The sequence below is a fragment of the Pseudochaenichthys georgianus genome, chromosome 6 (assembly GCF_902827115.2).
Source record: "Pseudochaenichthys georgianus chromosome 6, fPseGeo1.2, whole genome shotgun sequence".
NCBI lineage: Eukaryota > Metazoa > Chordata > Actinopteri > Perciformes > Channichthyidae > Pseudochaenichthys > Pseudochaenichthys georgianus.
The window spans coordinates 37,316,525-37,335,286 of record NC_047508.1 but is presented as its reverse complement, the minus strand read 5'-3'; the positions used below and the strand labels follow the sequence as shown (position 1 = coordinate 37,335,286).

The window sequence follows — 18,762 nt, the reverse complement described above, 5'->3', positions numbered from 1 at the left end:
CTTGTACACGTTTTTAGTAGTGTATTCTAGATTGCGCAATTGTGGCATATATTCCATCCATCCATCCATCTTCTCCCGCTTATCCGTGGTCGGGTCGCGGGGGTAGCAGTTCCAGCAGAGAGCCCCAAACTGTCCTTTCCTTGGCGACATCAACCAGGATCCCAAGGCGCTCCCAGGCCAGCGAAGAGATATAATCCCTCCTCCTGGTCCTAGGGCTGGGCGATTTGGCCTAAAAATAAAATCTCGATTTTTTTTTCTCTTCTAACTAATAGACAATATTCGATTTAAACCTCCATTTGTTTCTGTTTTTTTCTGTTTTTTTCTAAACAAACCAGACCAAGGCAACATTTAAATACATATTTTCTTTATTAACACAATACAAATAAATGAGATTACCAAGTAGTCTAGGCCTATGTGAACAAATCAGTTGTTCAAGAATATAAAAATAAAAACAGCACCACGGCACTTGGCTGTCATTAATGTGCAAAGATTTTTTTTAAATCAAACTGAAAAAAAAATCTCTTTTAGGCCATCCCTGGAAAAAACTAGTAAAATGAAATACAACAAATAATAAATAATGATAATGAAATGAATAATAAAAAAATACCCTCAAACAAAATAACATCCCTTTTAACTTTCTGGGAAGTTGTCTACAGGTTTTTCGTGAGGAAGACAAGCCTGTCTACTGCCTCTGGCTTGAGGCATGCTCTTTGGCATGTTCCAATGTTACCCTCCGTACTGAAAACCCTCTCCGAGCGAAGGGGCACTTGTGGCAGGAATAGAGAGATATTTCTTGGCCAGATTACTCAGTCTTGGGAAGTTAGCTTCATGTAGCTTCCACCACTGCAGTGGGTCTGTATCAGGGTCTGTCTCAGACGACAACAAATAGGATGACAGCTCAGCTTCAATGTTGTCCTGCTCTGACTCGGAGGACGCATGAGACAACATCCGGATCTACCGGAAATGAAACCAGCCGTGAAGTATTTCCTGTATTTTTTGGAGTATTGATTACAGCGTTCAAAACCATATTAAATGAAAAGTCATGAAAGAGATAAGGAGGAGAAAAGGCGTGTTTAGTTATATATTTAATGTACAATGTCTGAGTCCTTTGTTATGCTCAACAACGAACATTGGAGACGTGGAGGGCCGGCCCCCAGCAGCGCCAACCGGCACATAGGGAGGAGCCAGCGGAGGAGATATAACAGCTGGAGAGGTGGAGCTCGCTCTCTTCCCTTCGCTCACGAGAGCCAGAACACAGCTGTTTTTCTGACTGAACAACATCCTGCTTGTAACATACCCGTGCCTTTTTGAATTAAAGCACCATTTGAACCTTCTCAGAGACTCCATTTAGTCTCATTTTAAAGCTTCTCTCCTGGACGCGAGAATAACGAACACAGCATAACAACAGCAGATCCGGCAGAGCTGCAGATCGGGTAGTCACGGGCAATGTGGCTGAGTTTTGTGCGTGTTCTGGAAAGTGAGAGAGTAAGCTACTACGGAGTCCCTTAAAGCAAAACAAATCTGCGGAGTCTAGAAATGTTTTTAAATCGTGATTTTTCGGTTCAGCCATTTCACAAACCGTAGGAAAGTAAAAATGCAAATTAATCGTTAAAACCGAAAAAATCGCCCAGCCCTACCTGGTCCTAGGTCTACCCCTTGGTCTCTTCCCAGCTGGACGTGCCTGGAACACCTCCCTAGGGAGGCGCCCAGGTGGCATCCTAACTAGGTGCCCGAACCACCTCAACTGGCTCCTTTCGACGCGAAGGAGGAGCGGTTAAACTCCGAGTCCCTCCATGTGGCATATATTATCCACTTCAATTGTTTCTTGTGGATGCCATTGGTGGCTCACTGGAAGCATATCATGACATGGCAGTGCAGTGAGATGTTTACAATCAATCCCTTTTTATATTTCGACTTTGGATGAATTAGTGTCTGTTTCCCGTGAAGATCAATGAGTAGCCGCTGAACGGAGGCTTATCACTGTGTATTCTAGGGCTGCTCGATTATGGCAAATCATAATCTCGATTATTTGGGTCAATAATTGATATCACGATTATTAAAAACGATTATCCATTTACTTTGAAAACATCAATTTATTGGAGAATCTTTTTTTTAACAGTATGTTTTTAACAGTTGATTACCCTGAACTTTAAGTATCACTCAACTGAAAAAAAAAATTAAAAAAAATCGTTATATTTCGGTTACGTTGTTTTCGTAATCGTTGCAAGCCATAATCGTAATTGCGATTACAATACGATTAATTGAGCAGCCCTAGTGTGTTCATTAAATACATATCCATACATGTTTAAGACGCAAATGCCAGTTAACAATAACACTTATTCTAATCTTTGAGTTCTGAGTGATAAAGCAAAAAGTCCTTCATCAAAGCTGAACCACAAATACATTCCAATACTCTAAATAGCTTAATGAGCTCGTTCTGAATGATTCAATATTATCATGACTCTCCTGTCTCGTGAAAGAATTTTGTTCTAATGTTGATATTTAAATTGATATTGATTTATCACTAGCATTGCTTTTTTAAGGCATTATAGTATTTTTGGACAGAACGATGCAATTATTTATGAGCATGCATTTTATTAGACTTCAAGAAGTGTTCACAGTCCAGAATTCGGGAATATATGACGTCAATTGGATTTAATTCAACTGTAATAAGGCTTATATTTACAGAGGAGGGCATACTGTGAGATTTTCAAATGTGTTGAATCTAATAAAAAGTTGTTTTTCGGGGGAAAGGTTCGTGACATCAATCACAGGTAATGTTTTGTTTGACAGAATACATGTGTCCAGTGTGGGATCTGAAACAGGTCTGTGGAGGATGTGCCATGTGACACCACGACCCCTGACTCCTCCCCCTGCCCTGAGCCTGAGCTAGGAAACAGGTGTGACCCAGAGGTTAAGGAGCACACACACACACACACACACACACACACACACACACACACACACACACACACACACACACACACACACACACACACACACACACACACACACTGAAACAGTAGTGGTAGTCAGACAAGATGGTAATCCTCGTTTTTTGATTTGTGATATGTTTTTTTGTGGAACAGGAAATGAATGCCCCATGTAAACACAATCCTCTCTCAGTCATGTAACTAGGTCTGCACTCTGATGCAACATTGGAAAGGACAAGTGGAATAATGCAATCTTTATGGATATCAATAGGGTTTATCACATTCATAATTTAGTTACTGATATTCTTGGTCAGATCTGGGGCAGAAACTGTTCATATTTATTCTAATAGCCTGTCCCTGTACACATGAATTAATGAGCAGACATTTTGCTTGTTATGCTAGTTCAAAGTGCTGCTCTTGCTAAATTATAGGTTGTTAATTTTTTTATTTCTAGTCAGATTGGAAATAAAAATCGAGGTCTTAAGAATGTTAAGTCCCCCCATAGCACTCATAGTTTTACATCTCCAAAGTAAGGTCTTCAACTCCACAAAGCTCAGCCGTATTTCAGTTTCTCTAAATGTCACATTCTCTGTGATAAACAACATTGTTCCCCTTTTTATGACATCACCGATTTGGCAATGTAGTCTCTCCCTAAAAAAACACTCCAGGTTTTAGAAGGTCAACGATTCTGATGAAGTGCAGTTTGGGCTGGAAGGCAGCCATGTCGAAAAACTTCAGCTTTGCCTGCCATCAACGCAGAGCGGTCCTACTTTTGTTTTGTATTTCTTAATAATTCATTCTGTCAGCTTCAGGTCGTGACACATACCGAGTACATTTTGCAGCTATCGGGCACACCAAAAGCCAGTGGCGTGTCACCCGAGTCATCCAGGTGGGAGGATGTCAGAAGAAATTGAAGTAATCCTCTGTCCTCCAGAAGTGACCCAGCTGACCAATAACACCTCCACAATGTGATAGATTGAAGATTTGTTTAGCATGTTTATCACGCACTATGCACTTGCAAGAAAAGCCAAAGGCCCCTTAACCAATTCGGGTTATCAAATAAGATAATACATGCGAGTTCATGGCTACTGTAGACAACGTTCTTGTTGCTCTGTGTTGCGTTGTTAATGAGTGAAACACACCGGAGTTGAGGATCTGTGGGGTTTATTCTCCCAAAAATATAATTTACAATTTAGGTATTTAGCAGACGCCTTATTCCAAAGCGACTTACAACGACCAATTACAGGGACATTCTGCCTGGAGGAACTGCGGGCTGAGTGCCTTACTCAAGGGCACACTAGTATTGGTGTTCCAGGCAGGATTTGAACTCGCAACCTTCCGATCATCAGCCCACCTCGCTATCCATTAGACCACAAAAATAATAATAATAAAAAAAAAAAATGTTTTCTTTTTTTTATGAGATCCATTTGTGGCGGACGATATTTAATTGTGGCAGCCCGCCATAAATAAATGAATGTATGGGAAACACTGCACTTGATTTCACATGTGACATGACATCAGTGTTATGCGAGGTCAGCCAAGTGTCAGAGTTATGAGTCACTTCTGTTTCGGTCTCTGATATGTGGCTTGTTGCACGACGGTGGATGATAAAGGAGCAGATCGCAGTGACGCTGTCATGTTATATGGAGCCACAAGGTATCTGCCCTGTCCGGGTGTTTGATCGAAAGCCCAGGGACAATCCTCAATGCTCCAACACCAGCAACCAAGTGCCGTGCTCCCGTTTGTTTATCTGCCCGCGTGACGCTTTGTATGCGTGTGGTCAACCATGCAGCTTGGTAAAGATGTGTTCTTGCAGTATGCATGATTAACCAACACGGTGTAATCTACAGGTTTTTAATCCAAACTAACAGTTGTTCTACTTTGAGTTATGTTTGATCCACGGGGATCTCCTTCTATGTGGTTTAATAAAGTAGAAACAAAAGAATTCACCAAAATATTGAAAGTGTTTTTATCCAGAAAATACTTTTGCAGATATACTAATCTTAACTGCTTTGTTTCCTACGTTCTAATGTCTTTCATTCAAACATTTTAAATATTTCAACCTCACATGTCAAGGAATGTTGGCTTTTCAAACATTTCTGATTATCTGGGAAACTCAAGGCTTTGCTGATAAACTGTTCGCTTAGTGTTGACCTTGAACATTAGCTAGTTTAATGAGCTATAACGTGAGGTAATAATGCAACAATGCAAATTAAAAGCAACTGTTGAATAATTAAACACCTCAGCTTTAGTTTAACATCCTTGCCATTTAAAAGCACATTTTGCAGTTTTCCATTAAAAAGTGAAAAGGCACCAACAGCTGTATTGCTATGCATACTTATGAGGACAATTATCTTAGGTGTTGACCTTAATGACTTAACTCCGGCTAAAAGCTGCCTGCTGCTGCTCTACCTGTCAAATGTTGTCCTTCCACCGAAGCGTGTGATTTAAAAGAGCGTCTCCTCCTCTCAGGGCAGCCAGAGTTCAGCTATTCAGCACATCCTAAACTGCCGTAATGGGCTGGAGCTGTTGGAGTCAGGGATTTAATGGTGTCAGATATTCTCCTTTTGAACCGCGTAGCGGGTGTGGGATAGTCTACTCCTGCCAACACTATTGTTCTGCGGGGTAGAAGAAACAAAGGCTGCGCCAGTGGTGATGTAAGGTATGTTCATTGTTCACGTCTTCCAGACCTCTCACCTGTCTGCCTGCTTGTAAAATATCTCGTTGAAGTCTTTTTAACGGCTGATGGATGTGGGTCATGGCAGACGTTATATTCGCTGTTGTTGCTTTTGGTCGTCAGACGAAAGCCTGATGGATGGAAATGTGGCAGCATGTAGTATGCTCTTGATGTTGACTGACCTGATGTTCAAACCCTCCAGGTTTTCACTTTTCACAGTATACATGATGATAAGATCCTTGACAAATGTGTATTTTTTGCTCACATATTTGCACGCACTGGATATACGCTCTGGCATCGAGTACACTCTCTGACCCTGAAACCAAAGGCTTCATTTGGAGATTCCTTCAAGGGTCTGTTCCAGCTGCGTTGCATTATTTCCAAGCTTGATATGTTGTTATTTCTCAGACTCCCACTTACTAACAGAGTGGGGATAATGAGTGATGTTGTGGCTGTATCCCCTCCGCTGTATTCCGTAGATATTCCACTTGCTTTTCACTGGAAAACTAAAGAGTAGAAGTACATTTTTAGCGATAGCTGCAAGGCAGAATTAGCATTTTTTTGTTATTTACATTTTTGCTAAAGAGCATAAAATATAATAAAAGTTCAAAGATAGGGAAATCTTGAATTGTTATCCCTGCTCATGAAGACAACATCGCATGTAGAGTATATATAGCATAATGACAATATGGTTATTCACTCTTTTTGGTGAGAGAAGAGTGCTTTGCTAGCATACCCTGTGTTGGTTTGTAAACAAAGGGTAGTAAACTACACTAGTGCATATGAGCTGCAGTTAAAATTCTGCATTCAACCACGTTTGTCACATTATCACGGCAACCTTTTGGTTTAATGCCTGGTTCTTGTGAGACGACGGTAGAACAATGGTTAAAAGATGGCCAACATAGCGTGGTAGTGAGGAATTGTAACTACAACTACTTCTTTACCATCTATGTGACTGAACGAGCCACACGTTTTAGCCGGCACAGTCTTCAATACATCTTACTGATAGTTTAATTAATATCTGTTTGGATTTTATTAATCACAGCCTTGTATCTCTGTCCATGTTATCACAGCTGCACCTTGCCCTGCAGTACCCCATATGCAACCAGTGTGTTGTCCTTGAATTAAAAACTTTCTTCACATTGACTTCTCTATACAAAAGTTAGTGTACGGTTATTGCTTGCTTCCTGCCCGGTGGCTAAAGCTGCTTTAGTAGACCGGAAATGTCAGAGAAGCTAAAACACAATTCATTAATAGTTTTTTTGTTTAGGGAAGAATCAAATCATCCCCAACAGAAACGGACTAATGGACTGGTAAGAGAATGGACATGCAGTCTGGCTATCCGGCTAATCACATTTCCTATATGGAGCAAACTCAACTTGGCCCTAAAACATGTGTCACAGTATGGTGGGTACAAATCAAATGAAGTCTTTAGTTCATAGATCTGTGGATACTTGACCTCAGAAGTCCAAGAACAACACACAGACTTCTTCATGCACTAATTACTCCATGTGGCCTGATTTCCTACCATTTAATTATTGTCTTTGAAGGAACATCGCTATAAATTCTTTAATCTTGCACACTGAATACTCGGGAGATTAATCTGTGCTCTCTTTATTACCATGAAATGTGGAAACCATCCCTGAATAAATTATTCTTTTTTTGTAGACATCTGCAAGCTTCATTCCTCAGTCTGAGAACTAACACAGCTTATAGCCCAAGGCTGGGATGAAAGATGGCCAATAAAGACCTAACAATATGTGGTTGGAGATCAAAATCACCGAATGAATCTGGTTTCAAACTCCATTATGGCCAACATGCCTCCAGGCTCGGTCCCACAGTTCTGCATTTCTGGTGATTAAATATGGGCGTGGACCGTGGAGGGTTATGGGGTTAAGAAAATAACTGTGACATACAAATACAGATCAGTCAACACTGTGAATAAAGTACATGCATTGTATCTTGCCCAGCATGTGTGCACCCCTGCAGATACACTCTTTTGCAGACTTTTGCAACACTGTCATAATGTATCTGGACAGCCCACTCTCTTCAGTCTGCGTGACAAATGACACGACTTTGCAAAGGCGTGCAATAGATACGCAGAAGTCCGATTTTGCGTGCATATGATACTCCCACGTTACGTTAGTTATGAACGTATCTTAAATGCGTTTATTTTCTACATATCTTTGCCATTTATGTAACCCTAACCCTAACCCAATAAGCTGCCGTGTCGGTTATTGCACCGCAAACATTAAAACTGTCATTGGAACGGCGATCAAGCCTGAAGCCACAGAGCTCTTTGTTTCAATGTTTGAGGTGCGATATCAGCGTATCATATCAAAATCGGACTTCTGCGTAGCTATCGCACGCCTTTGCAAAGTCGTGTTATTTGTACGCAGACTGTGAGACCGGGTTGATCTGGAACAGGTTAAATGTATTGGGTGGCTGCTTATTCGGCAAAGATACTCTTACGTGTATCTTTCTATGGTTTCTAGAATACAAATTATATTCCCTCCAATATTGTGAATCAATTGCAATATCAATCAAAGTAATACAAGTCTGTTATTTTACAAAAACATGCAGGGGGGTGGTGGTGTGTGACATCACGTCGTGTCATGTGACTTGAATTGAGCCGTCCCTTATAGATACTATCTCTTTAGGTATTAGTGATGGGAATTCCGGCTCTTTTTAGTCACTAAGAAGTGCCGGCTCTTTCGGCTCCTAAACGGCTCTTCATTTTACCACAGAGCCTCAGTTTCGCCGCTGCGAGGCTCCGGCGCTCGCAGTTCACGCGCGTGCTCCACTAGCACCCCCCACCAAGGCTCGCCGGCAGTACACTTTCCGTCACAGGGACACGCTTTTCTGGCGGCGAAAATAATCCCACCCGACTCCTTTGCCCCTCCAACAGAGCGATGTCCCTGGCCTTTTTCCTTTTCGTCATTTCAAGCGAAAAAAACTCTCGATCTTCTCTCGAATTATAATTTTTTTTGGGCGCCCTCGGGTCGAGTTCAGGGCGTTCCGAATGACGGCAAGATGCCCGCCTGGCGGAAACGCTGGACGTAATCTATAATTCACTTGATAATATATTGCATTTTGGTAACACTTTATATTAAGGTACACATATTCACCATCAACTAGTTGTTAATTAACATGAATATTAGCAGTATTGGCTCTTTATTAATCATTATAAAACACGTATTAATGCTTTATTCTATATGACCATATTCTACAAGTACTAGGCCATTAGTTAAGAGATTTCCTCAATAACCCTCTAAATAGTGCTAATTTATTGTAAGTAAGGAAGTTGTTGAGTTTGGTCTTAATATGCTCTGCTCAATATGGGCCCAATAAGGCAGCAGTACCACAAGAATAGTAATTCTCCCATAATAACACCGAACAAATATGATCTATTCTTATGTAACAAGACATGAAACTAAAAGTGTTAATGGTGTCAAAATAACAAAAAACGTGGTATTTCTAACTCAGAATTCCCTATTTTAAAGTGAAGTCTTGTTCATAACAAATAAGCTAGTAGTTTGACTCTAATATGTTAATTAACATGGTGAATAAATGTATCTTTTAATATAAAGTGTTACCTGCATTTTGAGATATTCGAGCAGTTTGAATTGAACAATCAGTCACTGTGTTGCATGATCTCTAGCTGCCCTGATAGTGTATGGAAGTCCGTATATGGCAGCAGGATAATTCTGCCTGGAAGTGTCTGCGGTGATCTCTCTGCACAAGTATTTGTTTGAGTTAGGACAAAGCCTCTTTGACTGGATGTGGCTATGGAGGCAACACAATTCTGGCTTACTCAGATGTGTTCAAAGTACGTTCTTGCTTTTGGCCAAGTTTCGACCTCACCGACTCTCGTGGACTCAGCCTGCATCCTAAAATAACTAATGCTCGGCGTGTTGTGCTGAAGTCTGTCATACCTTGTTTACCGCGGTGAACCTGAGCTCTGCCTGCTGTTGGAGATTACACGGCTGGATAGGGGCCACTTACATGCCTCGATATCATCTCCTACATTAATCTGAAGCTTTTCAGAATGAAACATGGTAGGTTTTTTTTCCTTGTGTGTCGATGTATTCTGTATGGTTTTAATATTCAATACGGTTCCTAATCTGCATCTTGACTGTGGATTATAGACGATTATAGTGGATTATAGACGTCTCATACATTGCAGATGAGATGGATGTGGCGCTTCTCTTCAAATCCACACTTATTAATGATTCTTCCTGACACTTCAAATGTATAAAAACCATTCCTCCTCTGTTCAGAATGGTAAACTAGGTCAGCATGACTCCTATTTTCTCCTGAATGTGACATTTAGAAAGGCTTTGCTGCTTATCGCTTGTTTTTACAGTAAGACTTGGCCCTTTCTAACTTTAACCTAATTCAGTGATAAACAGGGACCTCTTTAATACCCCTTTGGCTGATTTGGATGATTGGGTACATTGTGCTGTCTTGCACTGTAGAAGCTGACAGAAATGCTTCCTGCCAGTGAGGTGCAGCTACTATCTAATCACTTTTGTATTACCATGTCACACCATAAAACCATAAAACCTTTAAGCCAACATAATGACATGAACCCTTGTTTTCAGCAGAGAGAATGTAGCTAAGGTCGCAAAAACCCATAGTAGGATAGACAGTTATTATCAGTACCATTATGAATGTATGACATGTGTTGTTGCATTGGGCTGCACAGTAAAGCTGGATTAGTACACGAGGGTTTAACAGCTGTCCGCGGTAGATATTCTACCTGGTGATTGCACAACCTCAACACTACACGATCAGGCCGTGTCACGCTTTAATGAAATTCCTAAAACAGTGGCCCATTATTTTTCTCACGGAAAGGTTTGTGTCGTCTTTTCACGGAAACTGGGCTATTAAACTGCAGTGGTTGCTTTCACACATTATGTTGAAGAGCTATGAACACTGTAAGCAAAAGGTTGTTGTGAAGAGGGCTATGCTAGTTGTAAGATTACTGAGCTAACTTCCTATGTTTTATTATTTAGTGACAACAATCTTTATTGGATAAATGTTGGACAAACATTCATATTGTACCGTCATATGTTTTAGGGTTACCTACCTTTTTTAGAAACGTTGAAATGTTCACTTTAAAAAAACAAAAAGAACAATGAGTGTGTTCATTGAACGGCATACATGTTCAGAAATGCCTCTGTGTGATGCAGTCGGTTTGGTTTTAACCCGGCAACTTCGTGTCATTCTATTAGAAAAGCGAATATTGAATTAGTGCTAACCCAGACATGAGTGAGTGAATTAGATTTAAAAATGAGCGCCAAGCTCAATAGTGCAGGCCGGCGTTGACCACAAAGTGTTCAGTATTGATAAGGGATGCTGATTTTGATTTTCTTTCTGACAGATAGCCGATGTTTACCAATCATTAAACGTTAACCGACAAGATAAGTGCCTTGCGTGCAGGGGAGCTGTGTTGAGCATAACAAGCTGCTCAGCTGTAACAACAACCCAAGCCCAAAACAGGTTGAATCCTTGTTTTATCAGCAGCCTTATTGTAGGCTAACTGAACTGATTTATAGATCGACATTTATATATTCGGTGATATGATTAATTATTTACATATTTTGAACATTGAACATTGTATTTCGATTCGATAGGAACTGAGAACAAAGTCAATTTACTGGCAAACAGAAACATTCGGTACCCCTTCAGTCTTTCACTTGGATGTCCAAGGTGGTTAAGACATTACACAGCATGGCATGCAGGGTAGAAAAGCATCGCAGCATTAAACCGCTTCATCATTTGTAAACAAACATCCGCTGCCTGACCTCGCCTGACACAGCAGGACTCTTTTCCGCAAATAATCCGGTTGGTGCAGCAGCTCAAATTAAATGTGCACAGTCAGACACTCCATTTCCAAGTCACCCAGCTGGGAGAGGGCACATCTCAAATTATCTGTCAAACTGCTGTCACTGTCTCACACACACACACACACACACACACACACACACACACACACACACACACACACACACACACACACACACACACACACACACACACACACACACACACACACACACACACACACATCCATGCTGTAATCTCATTAGCAATATTGGTGCGTGCCGAATCTCCGTAACGATTACCCCCCCCCCCCCCCGGTTGTGTAAGCGCTGGTTGTGTGGTGTGCGTGACATGATCTGGATAACATGGAGAGCGAAATGGCACGAAAACAAACACACCCATTCCTCCAGACCCTCACATACACCAGGCCAATGCCACAGCTATATCAGGCTGGTGGGCCAACGGGGGTCCTGGCCGGCCGATCGTGGAGAATGAGAGGCGTCTGTCTGAGAATGGTGTGAAGGAGCGCATGCACTTTTTATTCTGATTAGTTTGTGGATTCCGTGTTTGAACCGACTGCTTGCTTGTGTGTCATTGTGGCAGCAGGTGGGTGTCCTGCCCAGATATTGGCGAGGAGGAGGAGGAGGAGGAGGAGGAGGAGGAGGAGGAGGAGGAGGAGGAGGAGGAGGAGGAGGAGGAGGAGGAGGAGGAGGAGGAGGAGGAGGAGGAGGAGGAGGAGGAGGAATGATCCAGCGAACTGTTGACTGACGGGAACAGTGGCTGTGCACGCGCACACTGAGTATCAGGCTACACTCCAGCACAAAAAGCTCCAGTACTAAATTAATTTCATACGACGCGGTGGTGGGACAGCATATTGCTTGGTGCAATTGTTCAAACACTTTTTCTCTCCTCTGGCGCTGTTACACATTAAGGAGGAGTTTTGGCAAAATGTTCAAAGTGTGTTTAGTTTCCTTTCTGAAGGACAAAATATGTAAATGATGAAAAGATACACGTGCGTTTATTCTGGCTTGCTTGTTCCTCGCTTGTGCCAGTACATCTCCTTCCTGGACGAGTGCCGAAGGGGAACACCTGCTCCCACGCGTGACGGGGACTCTGCAAAGATCAGAGGAAACCCTTTCTACGTTTGCTCTATTGGCATCAGACAAAGCAACGTGGTCTTTTGGGGTGGAAAGAGCTCTCAAGAGAGATTGAAATTGAAGAAAAGAATGATATAATTTATTTCACTGTGAAGTGTCCCAGCTGGTGGTATACTGTCTGTTTATAGCGCCATTAGTGATGTCAAACGGGTGTAAAAACAGTCGTAGTATTCCAAAGCAGTTAAAGAGGCTGTTTAATGGGAGTCATTGTGAACGTCTTTGTAGGCTGTTATTTATCGAGGGTAAGATGGCAGATCCATGTTGACAGCGTATCTGATGATTTGTGATTGTATTATTGCACGCACTGATCAACCATCGTAACGTGACCCATTGGCCAGTCATCTATTGATATGTTGTATTCAGAGCAACCATTTTGTTGTTAATTAGCTCACAATGCATTTGATAAATCAAAGTTTGAAATCCCCTGTTATTAGACAGCAAATTGCTTTGTTTAATAATCTGTTAGCTAAATATTCCTAAATATATAACTTATTTAGATGTATGCCCTTCCTATACAAGGAAATTGCCAATTCTTTAGATCCCTCACTCTTTCTTGCTTGTTCGCTGACTCACACATACATCCATATTCACCCTACACGCACCAGCACTCTTTTAATTAAAGCCATCTCTTGCGCACACACACACACACACACACACACACACACACACACACACACACACACACACACACACACACACACACACACACACACACACACACACACTCAAGTCCCTCATTACATCTCAGCTAGTTCAGCAAGACATGTTCATTTACTTTGACGGTATGCATTCGGCTTGGTATGGAAGCATGCCAGAAAGTAGGACATGCATATTAATCAGGCTGCCTTTCCTCATCAAGGGCTTTAATGAAACAGGTTTGTCACAGTTGCTTTTACAACAGCAAAGGAAACATCATAATTATGAATAGAGCAAACGTATCAAACACGAGGTCAACACTTGTGTGTCGTACAGTTTATGTATATTGTTGAATGACAAATAATTACTTTTAGTGAGTCTTTGCTCAGTATTTTATGTAAATAATTACCGTATATTGCTAGAGGCAGTTTTTGACTTTTCTTTCTTGTTTTAAAGGTCACCAACATGCTATTTTTAGGCAATAGCATCGGTCTCAGATATATAAAAAACATGTCCATGAAGTGTTTTGCTCAAAATACCGAACAGATCACCCATTCTAGCCATGCCTCATATCCCTCGATTTCACTTCCTGTTTCAAAAGTGCTGATTTGGGGTATAAAGTAAAAAAAAAAGAAAAAAAAATTGATAAAAAAAAGGAGGGCTGAGCTCATGCGGGACCCGGCAGCTACTGTCTAAACTAAATACTGCCGAGATGAAACGCCATATCATGGATTATCAAGGATTATTTCTGAAACAGTCTGGAGCTCAAAGGCTTTCTCTCTTGCCGGTTATACCACAAGGTGAGTTCCTTTTTATTTCCTGCTTCTTCACACACATGCTCTCCAGTACAGGTTAGCTCTGAGTGATAGCGATGCTAATGTAAACACCGACCATATTACGTCCAAAACAGTCGGGCATTGTTTCTGATAGCAACTTTCTAGTGGGTCCACATTTCCGATATTACATCATATAGGACGCAAATCTTGATCAGCTCCGTTGTAGCCCCGTTTTTAGAGATTTGCGTACGGAGGAAAAAAGAGAGGGTTTTATTTTCTGACGCTGCTTGAGTTCCCCGACGCACCGGGGACACATATTTATGTATATAAGACATTAAAAAGTGCATTTTGCATGATAGGTCCCCTTTAATTAAATGAATAACTCTGCTCCTTGAGAATGTAAGGTTACAGAAACTACTGATTGGCACACATTCAGAAATAAAATTGGCAGGGAGTTGGCATTTTATAACACAGGGGTTTACAACCAGCACGATACAGAACGGAAAGTGAAACGTCTTGTAATGTTTAATAGCAAAGCAGTGGGCTGCTCTGTTTGGATTAACATCTCATTGCAGTTCACACTTAAAATAAATTGCAGCTGGATTGAACTCAACAATGTTTCTTTTGCTGATTTCCTCGGTTAACACCTTGTGCAATTATATTATTCCGCTTAAACAAACAATAAGCCACAGTTCATTCACAGGTTTTAGCGTTCATGGTGATTCAATGTGCTTGGTTTCTTTCTATGTGCATGTCTTTGTTATCAACTTTCTCATACATACACGTAGGGGTGGGCGATATTGAAAAATATATTATCACGATATTTTTCAAGCAGTATCACGATAGACGATATATATCACGATATTTTTTCATGTCGGTTATTATGGTTATGTTTCAAGTTACTTAACAGTACAAGGTAACAGAAACTAAAACAAAAAGGAGTAACAGACCAAAATATCATTTCAAGCTGGTTTTATTTCTGAAATGAATCCCTGAATGAACAATTCAACATGTGGATATGGCTTCAAGGCACAGTTTCTCAGTATACAAACGAACTTTCTGAGGTAGCACTAGCAGTGAACATCAATAAACATGAAAAGGAGGGTAAAACATAACCAAGTAAAACATAAAACATCAATGAGGAAAAATAGTGCCAAACAATTAAAATGTAAACTTTAGACCCTTTAGACAGTTTATTTTTTTTATAGTTTTTTTTATTATCACGATAGATACGATATCTCTGAAAAAGCATATCGTGGAGACCTAATATCGTCACGGCGATATATATCGTCATATCGCCCACCCCTACATACATGTCAGTCAAAGCTGTGGAGAAATATAAATTAAACACCCACAGTTGTCAAGGTGCTGTATTGATGTTGAAATGTGAGTATAGAGGTGAGGGAATGACATGAAACACTACTCTCATGCTGGATGTAAATGCACTGATCAAAATCATAAACCCCCATCTTTATAAATCCTGAGATCTACAAAAAAGGCCTGCACGCTTTTGTAAGCAGTATCCCTATTTCCTTAGAGGTGTCAAGTGATAGTTATCTTTTTTGACTTCATATGATACTACCCAATAGGAGTGCAGTACTGTAGTTCTGGTGTTTCAGTTACTGCTTCAAAATCACTATCATTGCTCTTTCACAGGCCTCTCATTTCATTAGGTCATCCTGAACAAGGGATCCCTGCAAAATATCCATTGAAACGCTCACGTCAGCACTTTGTTGAGAAAACGCTGCCACCAGGGATTTACAGTCATGGTAAAGTGAAACACGGAGCTTTGAAGACGGAGATTATAATCGTGATTAGCTTTACAACAGCCTGAAGTGTGAATTCAATTCTATACAAACGGACTCAAAATGCTGACTCCATCACACCCCTCAGGGCACCAATAAAACTGCAACACCGTGCCCCCTATACACGTTAATAGCTTTCCTCAGGGAGGGTGATCTTGATCCTGAGTGATGTCTTTAAGCCTGCCCATTGAGTTTACATCACTCTTCTATTATTTATATTCGGCTTGCTGCAAATGGCCAGTTTGTGTTTCTGTCCAAACCAGTTCTCTGTTTTCTTTGTACCAACTGGAGCTTTTAGAGTTTTGCGAGTTCACCGTAATTTGTGCCAACGATAAACAAATGAAATCCCACTGAGCATTGCTACGGGTGGCTGCCCTCACCACCACGACAATCTGGAGTTTCCCCTTTGTCCTCGCATGTGTCTGATGTAGAGCCAGCTGCCTGCCTGGGAGATGAACAGCGGGCCTACCGCATCATGGAGAAAGCGCAAGAAGAAATTAGGGAGTTTAGAGAAGAAACAGTCATAATGGAAATACTTTCAAAGTCTATTGACCGAAGACAAAGGAATAAAGAACATACCCTAAACAGATTGACAATGAAGGATCTTGTTATGTGTATGCAGGAGACGTCCCTTCCTGTCCTCCAAGTTAGCAATATTGACTCATGTTTACATTTAGAGTCTGATGACATTTAAGTGTGATGCAAGCCCTCTACTCTGGTTCAGTACGGATGCTTTATTTTGCCCTGTCTCCAATGAATGACATCATGGCTCACGTACTACAGGGTAGCTCTCCACTCCAGTCATTTGTCTCGTCGTTTTGTCTTGCATGCTTAGTCTTCCACAAACATTACATCCCATCAGTCACTTGTCACAGCAAACCCAGACTGCATGTATCCTCAACATGTCATGATATAATCCCTTTACCATGGAGACAGAGTGGTTTATGTTGGGCTAGGTTTCAATAGAGTCTTTTGTCTTTTTGTATCCATATTTTTTCCACTGTTGATCCAGTTATATTCACACACTCTGAAGCTAGTTGTTGGTTAAAAGCATTTTAGATCTTTGTAGACACTGGATTTGAACATCACATTCTAGATAACAAAAACTCGCAACTTCTTCTTTTGCAGCAACAGAATCTCTAAGACTTTCTCTTTCAATCTGCAATTCAAAAACCTTCCCAGCTCTTGGAAAGGTCATGGAGAAGTTTTGGTGGTTTCTGTCTTGAGAACAAGGTCTTGGCCTGAAGACACGCTCCATGGACCGTTGCAAACAGACCTCTGCCCGTCCTGTGGCCTCTCAGCCCACTTATGGCGCTTTTCCACGGCAGGACCTCGCACGGCTTAGTACGGTATGGTTAGGCCTTGGTAGGCCAGGCTCACTTTATGCTGCGTTTCCATAACTGAGGTAGTAACTATAGTAACGCAGTGTAGGCGGGGCAATCGGCGGGAGGAGCGACGCTGCGTAAAACTGCAGTGACGTCATCTTAAATGCGAACCACAAAACCAAAACATCAGCCGTTAGCAGTTAGCACTCAGAGCTCACAGCTCCTCATATCTGTTCAGAAACTAGATAAAAGTTAAACCAGTACAAACCACAGACTGTCTGTGTCATGGCAAATACAGTCGCTTGTTTATTTATGTCTGTAGACCGTTGTTGTGAGTATGGACGGAGCATATACAACGTTAGCTTAGCCTGATCGATCCGATCTCCATTCAGAAAAAACACGCATTTTAAAAGGTTTTTCGCCTGCCGTCTTGTCTGCAGACCGGTATTAGTATGTTGTTACTTCGGCATCATTTTAAAACGTGTATTACAATTAAATAAGGGTAAAATATGTTCATTTTGTTCACCCCTTGCCAGCGATTCTCTCTGACCATTCAGCAGTCGAGAGTGTTTACATCACTAGTTAAGCATATTCAGCCCGGTTGTTGGCCCGGTAAGAACCTCGATTTTGGAGGGCCAGAAAAAAGGTGACAAAGTAGCCCTGAGCCAGAACTACCCCTAGTTGAAAAGCAAAAAAAAGCGGGCCGGGCCAAACCGTGCTACGTGCTGCAGTGGAAAAGCGCCATTAGGCTGCAAACAAAACCAATCTAGCTGCATAGCTAAGAGAAGGAAACATCTGCACATTTCATAAGAAACCCAGAATATTTTATGAATGTCTACGAGCACACTGTTATTGTCTGTTGTTGTTATTCAAAGTCTGAATATATCCTTATTATTTTAAAACATTGTGTTGTTTGCCACAGAAATAGAGCAAAAGTGGGTCACCAAAACAGAGTCTTGGCCCAATAACAATGTTTGTCGAGGGAAGAATTTAAGAAATTGCCTTCCAGTTCAACAATTCCCAATAGCAACTTCCTGACAATTTCCTCCTATACCTTTTTCACAATTTTTCTTAAAACCATATTTCTTTGCCACGGTCAATCCTAACTGAACAGGATGGTAATAAGCCAACATGTCGATGTCTTTGAAACCTTCTGTTGCTCTAGAAGCCAGCCAAGACTTGTCAGTAATGTCATATGTGGTTTGAGGGCTCATATCATGCCGTCTTTGATTCAGGTTCTGTTGAGCTTGGCATGTTTTCTTCCCATAGGGATCTTTTAGGCTGAGTTTGAGTTGAAGATCAAAGGCCCGGTGCGTGTGCAAGTTGCCCAAGGCTCACGGCTCGACCTTTCAAATCTGATACTCTCCACACCTGACGGGTCGACTCAGACTCGTTGATCATTTCCCAGACACTATGCATGAAAGTTGTCCATCATGGCAGCATACATGTAGCAGCAGCCTGTAAATCAAGAGAGCCTGTGGAGGCACTACAATAGCCACAGCTTAAGGAGTGGGTGCAAATTGCATGAGTGCTGTTGGGATGCAATAAAACTGTTTGCATCGCAGTAGCTCTGTGCGCTCAGCTCCATATCAGCCCTGATTACCATCGCTTAACTGCCATAAAG

General features: G+C 41.4%; 1 protein-coding gene across 4 annotated transcripts in view; it reads left to right on the top strand.

The window, feature by feature from the left end:
• peak1 (pseudopodium-enriched atypical kinase 1) overlaps positions 1 to 18,762 on the top strand; it is a 114,817-nt gene that overhangs the window by 2,597 nt on the left and 93,458 nt on the right. Inside the window, exon 2 of one of the 4 annotated variants that reach the window (XM_034084499.1) lies at positions 2,794 to 2,900. The exons of 2 other annotated variants lie outside the window; for them this stretch is intronic. The gene's annotated coding sequence lies outside the window, so the exon portion shown is untranslated. Of the gene's footprint in view, positions 1 to 2,793; positions 2,914 to 18,762 lie in introns of all 4 variants that reach the window. One more of the 4 variants, XM_034084500.1, reaches the window with a different exon arrangement.